This window comes from Mesoplodon mirus (genome assembly GCF_964341445.2).
Source record: "Mesoplodon mirus genome assembly, chromosome: 5".
NCBI classification, from domain to species: domain Eukaryota; kingdom Metazoa; phylum Chordata; class Mammalia; order Artiodactyla; family Ziphiidae; genus Mesoplodon; species Mesoplodon mirus.
Window position 1 is genome coordinate 110089175 of NC_138980.1, and position 8275 is coordinate 110097449.

Sequence of the window (8275 nt, forward strand, 5' to 3'; positions counted from 1 at the left end):
GATAACTGTTGTCCTACCCACCAGTGGTTGCTATGACTGATTAGAAGGTGCTGTGTGATTTCTGCTGAAGAAGACAGTGTGATTGTAACAAAAACAGCTATTTCCCCTTTCCATTCTCTACTTGTGTTTCCCTAAAATAGAGTTCAAACAAATATTTTAAAGGTGCAAAATACTATTAGAAAATACTATTTGAAATAAACGTTATAGGAATATCTTAGCATATTGGCCACAAAATACTTTATTGCTGAGCACAATATCACTGAGGACTGCTTATTTTGCCCAGTAAAATCGAGTGCAATGTACAGAGAAGTATATCTTGAATGCATTATTTCCATTCATTGGCACAAATAAATTGTTTGGTTTCACTTTAAAGTAGAAAAAAAGAGTTAGAAGATATACAGGAAAAGCAAACAGAGATTAAGAATGCAATAACTGAAATAAAAAATACATTAAAAGGAATCAACAGTAGATTACATGATACAGAGGAACTCCTCAGCAAGCTGGAAGACAGAGTAGTGGAAATCACTGAACCTGAACAGAAAATGGAAAAAATGTAAAAAGAAATGAAGACAATTTAAGAGACCTCTGAGACAACATCAGGCATACTACCATTTGCATTATAGTAATCTCAGAGGGAGAATAGAGAGAGAAAGGAGAAGAGAACATATTTGAAGACATAATAGCTAAAAACTCCACCAACCTGGGAAAGGAAACAAACATCCAGGTACAAGAAGTACAGAGAGTCCCAAACAGGTTCAACCCAAAGAGGATCACCCCAAGACACATTATAATTAAAATGGCAAAACTTAAAGAGAGAATATTAAAAGCAATAAGGGAAAAGCAACAAATTACAAACAAACTCCCACAAGGCTATCTGCTGACTATTCAGCAGTAACCCTTCAGGCTACAAGGGCATGGCACAATGTGTCTAAAGTGATGAAAGGAAAAAACCTACTACCAAGAATATTGTAGCCATGAGGGCTCGCATTCAGGTTTGATGTAGAGGTCAAAAATTTTACAGATAAGCAAAGCTAAAAGAGCCCAGCACCACAAAACCAGTTTTATAAGAATTGTTAAAGGGACTTCTCTCAGTGAAAAAGAAAAAGCCACAACTAAACACATGAAAATTATGAAAGGAAAAAACTAACTGGTAAAGACAAATACATAGTAAAGGTAGTAAAGCAACCACATATAAAGTTACTAGGAAGGTTAAAAGACAAAGGCCACTTTTATTCAACATAGTCATGGAAGTCCTAACCACAGCAACTGGACAAGAAAAAGAAAGAAAAGGAATCAAAATTGGAAAGGAAAAAGTAAAACTGTCACTGTTTTCAGGTAACATGATACTATACATAGAGAATCCTCAAGATGCCTGTCGCTATGAGAGATCATCAATAAATTTGATAAAGTGACAGGATACAAAATTAATATACAGAAACCTGTTGCATTTCTATACATGAACAATGAACTATCAGAAAGAGAAATTAAGAAAATAATTCCATTTATAATAACGTCAAAAGAAAAAATTACCTAGGAATAAATCTAATTAAAAAAAAAATCCTTCATGAAAAAGAAAAGTCAATCAATGCAGCAAACTTTATTGTATTATTTTAAGAATTGCCACAGCCACCTCAGCCTTCAGCAACTGTCATCCATCAACATCGGGGGAAGACCCTTCACCAGCAAAAAGATTATGATTGCTGAAGGCTCAGATGATGGTTAGCATATTTTAACAGTATTTTTTAATCAAGTTATGTACATTTTTTTTAGACACGCTACTGTGCACTTAATAGACTACAGTGTCATGTAAACATACTTTTATATGCACTGGGAAACTAAAAAATTTGTGTGACTCACTTTATTGCCCACTTTATTGTGGTGGTCTGGATCCAAACCTGAGATACCTCTGAGGTATGCTTGTATTTATTTTCCATTTGTCAAGCTATTTATAGTTTCTTTCCATTTTGTCTTACTCTGATTTTTTTTTGTGGGGGGGTCTCTCCTCATGCCTTGTGGGATCTTAGTTCCCTGACCAGGGACTGACCCCAGGCCCAGGGAGTGAAAGCACCAAGTCCTAACCATTGGACTGCCAGAGAATTCCCCATTTTGTCTTATTCTAGATTAAATAATGTTTATTATTTTATCCTTCATTAGCTTCTTATTTATATATTATTTTCACCACAGATTAAAACATGCATTAATGCTGCATTATTGTCTACTATAAATTAGTACATATACTATGTATGAAAATATAATGAAATCATAACACAATAACTCTACTTCTCACCACTTCAATATTTGTGTATTGTCATGAATTTAATTACACATATAGTTTTGACCAATATAAAATTTATAATTTGTAAGTCAATATCCATATTTATTTACTTATATATTGACTCTCTACTTCTCTACATTGCTTTTTATCTCTTTCTGCATTACCATATTTTTGTTCAGGATCATTTTCCTTCTGCTTGGAGATCTCTACTTAGCATCTCTTTTAGTTTGGTTTTCTGGTGACAAATTATTTCAATTTTTGTTTGTTAATGTCTTTGCTTTCATGTGTAAAGAATGGTGCAACAAGGTATAAAATTCTAGGTTGGCAGCTATTTTCTCTTAGTACTTTAAATATGGCATTCCTTTGTCTTCTGTCATCCATCATTTCTCTTGTCACCTAATTATTAATCTAACTGCACACTAAAACTTACATGTCTTTTTCTCTCCAGGATCTTAACTCTTCAGATCATTTATTACCTAAACAGCTCCAAACTACAATTTTCTTTCCAGCCTCTTGAGATTGCAAAAAGATCCACCAGTTTTTCTGCCTCTTTGTTTTAGTCACCTGGATGGATTATTTGCCTCTTGGTCATCACCAAAAATAATAATAGTAATAATAATAACAATAATAATAATAAATTAATTACAAAAAAAAACACACAAATATTCCAGGGGAAAAGATATTATCAAAATGTCAGCTCTTCATTTGTGGTTCCTTCTCTCTGGATTAAAGCCCCCTCCAGTACTGGTTGCCTCAGTGGTTTTCAGATATCTTTTTATTTCTTTACTCTGATTTTTAGTTATACAGGTAGAAATGTTTATTTTCTTCAACATCCATAATACCTAAAATTTTTACTGAAAAAATTAGTATAGGTTGAAAAAATGGAAACATTTCTTTTTAATTTTCCTGATGGGAAATTACATTGCTCTACATTGCTCTATGTTGTGTTGCTGTCATATTTCCTTGTATTTTCCAGTGTCTTCAAACTAGGTTATGATAGAGAGTGTATTACATACATCCTCTCTTAACTTCTTTGGAAGTGCCACTTAAAACTTTCACTTTCAGCCCAGTAGCCAGAACTAGGCACATGATCCCATGATAACTGCAAGGAAGGATGGAAAATGTAAGGGAGTGCAACAGAATATTGGTGAGAATTGGCATGTTCTATAGTAATCATCTATAATATACCAGTTTAGAACTACAAAAAAACTACATTGATCACATTTAGAAGAAGTATTACAATAAGGATAAGGACTTTATTCTATGATCAATAAAAGTGACAATTCTAATGGGTCAGATAAAACATCATAATAAATCTGTGTACGCATTTAATTTTAGAGAAAATATTACTAGCAAACCTAAGAACCTAAGAATATGTTCAAATATTAATTCTCTAAGATGTTGTTGCTCAGACCGCAGATTTAGCATATACAATCTGTTGTATCCATAGAAATTGGAGTTCAGTAGCAGTAAGTAGTTCTTAGGCAAGTGGTAAATGAAATACCTCTGGCTCTTCTACTTTCTTATCACTTTTTTTTTCCATATGCTAGGGAGAAAAAGCTGTAATTTAAAAAAATTTCTTCAACATCCATAATACCTAAACTTTTTACTGATAAATTATTATAGGTTGAAAAAATAGAAACATTTCTTCTTAATTTTCCTGATGGGAAATTAGGTTAATTTTTTTTTAATTTTTTGTAGGGAGGACATTTAAGGAGAGTAAAAGTGCAAGTTGAAAAAATGGTATGGAGTTATTGGTAGTCTTCAAAGTGATCTCCAGAAAAACAATTTGGATAACCAATAGTCTAATGGAATACAAAAAAAAAAAAAAAAAAACAGTTTGAAAAGCCAGTATACAAATAAGTTCTTGCTTTTTAAAGTTTCATATGACATGAGCTTCAGGAGTTGCTAAGTAGTTAAAAACATGTCATTCATTGAAAGATACCAATAAATGTTTAAAAGAAAAGGAAAATAATAATGAGTGCAATCATTCATACACTGCAGTTATTTTATTCATAAATAAAGACAATAATTGTTAGTAGATAGGACTTGTGGCTTATATTTTGAATTGTTTTCAAATGTTGGTGATAATTTTTACTAATTTACTCATATTGGCACCCTATAATTCCCCTTATTAACAGCAGAATACATTTCTAACCTAACTCTTGGTTCAGGGAAGTACGTTTTGAATTACAATAGGGCAAAGTTATCTAATGCACATAGAGATAAAATATATAATCTTTGTTACATTAATATCATATTCTAGCTTAAATTTGTTGGATTAGTCACATGCTTCTACTTTTGTTATATTTAGCTATATTCTTGCCACTTAGCAAAGGGATGGAATATATAGCATTTTAAAACTTTTCCCAGAGTCCTTCAATGTGAATATATTTAAGATATACATAGATATTTTCTGGGTGAATCATATTATAGAGCTCATTTAACTTAAAATCATTCATCCATTGCATCTCCCTTTCTATTAGGTGGACAAAAAAGCTTTAATTGCAATCACATAAGTTGATTGGAATAATAATGCTTCTTTTAAGGAGAGTGTTAAAAATGATAGCCTTAGAGAATCTTTAAAACACTTATATACAGATCAATTATTTATCAAATATATGTGTGTATACATATACATATATAACCAAGAGTAAGCATACTTTACTCTTAAAATAGAGGCATTAGATATATATAGGTGAGAAATTTGAGAATTCTGGTTTACTAACAAAGTTGTAGTTGAATAACAATTTCTTTGCAAAGTCTGTATGCTACGTGCACATTTGTGCACACATAAGTATGTTTTCAGCCCCCAAAACAAATCTACAAATGTTAAAACTGTATGAAAACTTTCTTATACATCATTTTATGAAAGGTGTGAAAATCTTTTTTTAGAACTCACAAGAATAAATCTCTTGTTAAGCATGAGATTGGCACCATAAAATGTAAAGGATGACCAGGGTCATAATTGAAAGTGTGTAATAAAAGTGACATGTCGTTTTTTATGCCATATTATAGGGTTCCTAAATACCCCTACTCCCACGAAAACATAAAACTCACTTAGTTCAGAACGTTCTACCATTTCTTAATTGTTACTCTAGTCACATTTCCTGCCTTTAATCCTATTCTTTGAATCTTTAAAAAAAACCTGCTGAACACTAATTATTTAACCTTGCCTCCTACCTACTTTCCCTCTTTATTCTGAGGTTTCTTAAGGGCTATAATGAGCTGTCCCCACACAAACAGGCCAAATTAGTGGATAATTACTGCTGGGCCTGTGAATGTTCTCACTCCTCCTTTCTTACAGTTTCACAACATTACCACAATGGTCTGTCGCCTCCCTACCAATTAGGAACAATTACTACTTTATAACATTAGTGGTGGCAGGCTTATTACATTCCTGGGATATGTAAAAGTAAGGTGGGTGTAGGGAGAGAAATGCAAGGCCAAAAGGGGTCATTGTTATATGAGGAACTTCAGTAGTTTATATTCATCATTTTGATTTCATTTCTTCAGGATAACAGCCACAAAGATTTATATTAACTCTATTAGATGAAAGTGAACATCATATATATCCAAGGTTGTGTTTTTCTCCTTTTACATAGGATAATATCTCATTTTGATGGCTTTAGTTTTCAAACTCATGGAAATGGCTTTGGTTCATTCTTTGGGATGAAAAACAAGGTTTATTGTTTTTTGGGGGGTTTTCTGGTTTCCTTGTAAAGATGATTTTTTTGTTGTTTATTTTGTGTAGAGTATATTTCTGACAAGTGAATTTAGTTTCTTAAGTGATCTTGAGATAACACTGCAAAAGGAGGTACTGTGACCCAGAAGAGTATCAAAACACTCCCTTCCAATCTGTATTTAAATAGAGTTTAGGTCAAGATAAATCTATATCAAATACTCAGAATGAAGCACTTTGAAAGCTTTTAAGACTGGTATATATGCAGTTAACTTTTGTCTTTCTAGGAGAAAAGAGTTGTAACAGACTCATCTACCTTAATTTTTCTGTTCTCAAATTCTTCTTTTTTTCTAATGCTACAAAAAAGTCTTATTTGGTGCTTTCATTCAGGGTATATTCTAGGAATTCAATAAAGTATAACGTATTTTAATGAATGTGGCCTTACTGTCCCTTTTGGTGCTTTGTTCCTTGTAAGGCCCTTATCCCATGGTCACAGAACACAAGCCTAACTTTCCTTTGAATGGCATCTTAATTAGACTACCTCATTTATGTTTTAAAACATATGTTGAGAAAGGAGTTTAGAGATTCATGGAGATGAATGGAGATGGAGAAGAAACAGTACAACTTTAATATGTCTTAGAAGTAAAACAACAAACTTTTCTAGATACCACTGAGGGGGAAATTTTTTGGATGGAATCAGTAACCATTGCTGAAAGTGGTGTCAGGCAGCCTGAGGATAGAGATGCTCATGGTGTCGATGGTGATGGTAATGATGGTAATGATGGTGATGATGATTTTGGAATAAGGAGATGGTGGTTATCAAATACGGAATCATCATTTTAGCCTGAGTGTTGAGAATGAAAAATCCATTTCAGAGGGTTAAAGAAAAGATTAGATGGAAAGAAAATGAAACTTGAGGCTGTGGACCACACATGTAAGAAATCTGATAATTAAAAGGGAGATAAAGGCTAAAAATACTAAATAAAATAAATTTGTAGAATGAGGTTTTTATATATTTGAAGGCAGAAAAGGAGACACTGAATGAAGAAGGAGAGCAGAGAATAATAAAGGTATAGAATCTAAGGCATGGATTACCTTCCAAAATTGGAAGAAAAAAATATGTAACTTTTTCTTGTTGGTTAAGAAGTCATAGAAAATAAGAATCAAAAGTGTAGTGAGATAAAGGGATATACATTGAGTGGGCTCTTTTTTTTTTTTTTTTTTTTTTTTTGCGTTACGCGGGCCTCTCACTGCGGTGGCCTCTCCCGTTGCACAGGCTCTGGACGCGCAGGCTCAGCGGCCATGGCTTACGGGCCCAGGCGCTGCGCCACCAGGGACCTCTTTTCAGTAAACTGGAAGCAAAGATTGTGTCTCACTAGGAAAATTGCCTCAGACATTCCTCAGGAAATAAAATGTGGCATAAAGGGTCTAGCCTAGGCTGACAAGCATCTCAAAAACCATCAAGATCAGGAATAATTCTCTGGCTGTTTGCAACTAATAGACAATTCACTTGTTCAATAAAAAGGTCAAAAAATTGTGTTCTTTAGAATGCATAGCAAATAATTAGATTAACTGCATTTCTCAATTTGTAGTTGTGTGTTCAGCAAATAGTCATGATCACAATATTGTCTCTCTAAATAGAACCAAATTTGATCAACTCAAATGTTCGTTATGAAGTAGTTGTTGAACAACTTCTATACTTTATGCCATATGACATAAATCATGATGAATACCAAAACAAATTATGAATTTCAGCAAGAAGAACCATAAGACTGATTTAATGAGAGAGAGAGAAAAAGAAAGAGAGAAAGAAAATTGTGCAAGGCTTTTGTGTCCTAGTCAGGTGTCAAATTAATTTACTTGATGTCCAAATGTTGAGTATATTTTATTACCAAATACTGGAATATTTATGGATCATTGGTGCAGTTAGCCTTGTCTTGGTAATCTTTTATAATATGAGGTTAAATTTTTTCCATGACTGAGAAAAAATAAAAAACAGAAAAGTTTCAGAATAAAAGAACATACTTTTTCACTTAAGAAAAAACACTACAATACCTATTTCTCATAGCTACTCAGTTCCTTAGAAACTTCAAATTTCCATTTCCAAAAGCATTTAATAATCTTTTATTAGTTCCTTAACTTTAAAATGTTTTTGCTTACGGCATTTATTCCAAAGAAATAAAAACATATGTTTACACAAAAACCTGTACATGAATTTTCAGAGCAGTTTAGTTGTAAGAGCCAATAAAATGGAAACAACCCAGACATCCTTCAATACATGAGTGAGTAAACAAATGGTGGCATATTCATACCATGGA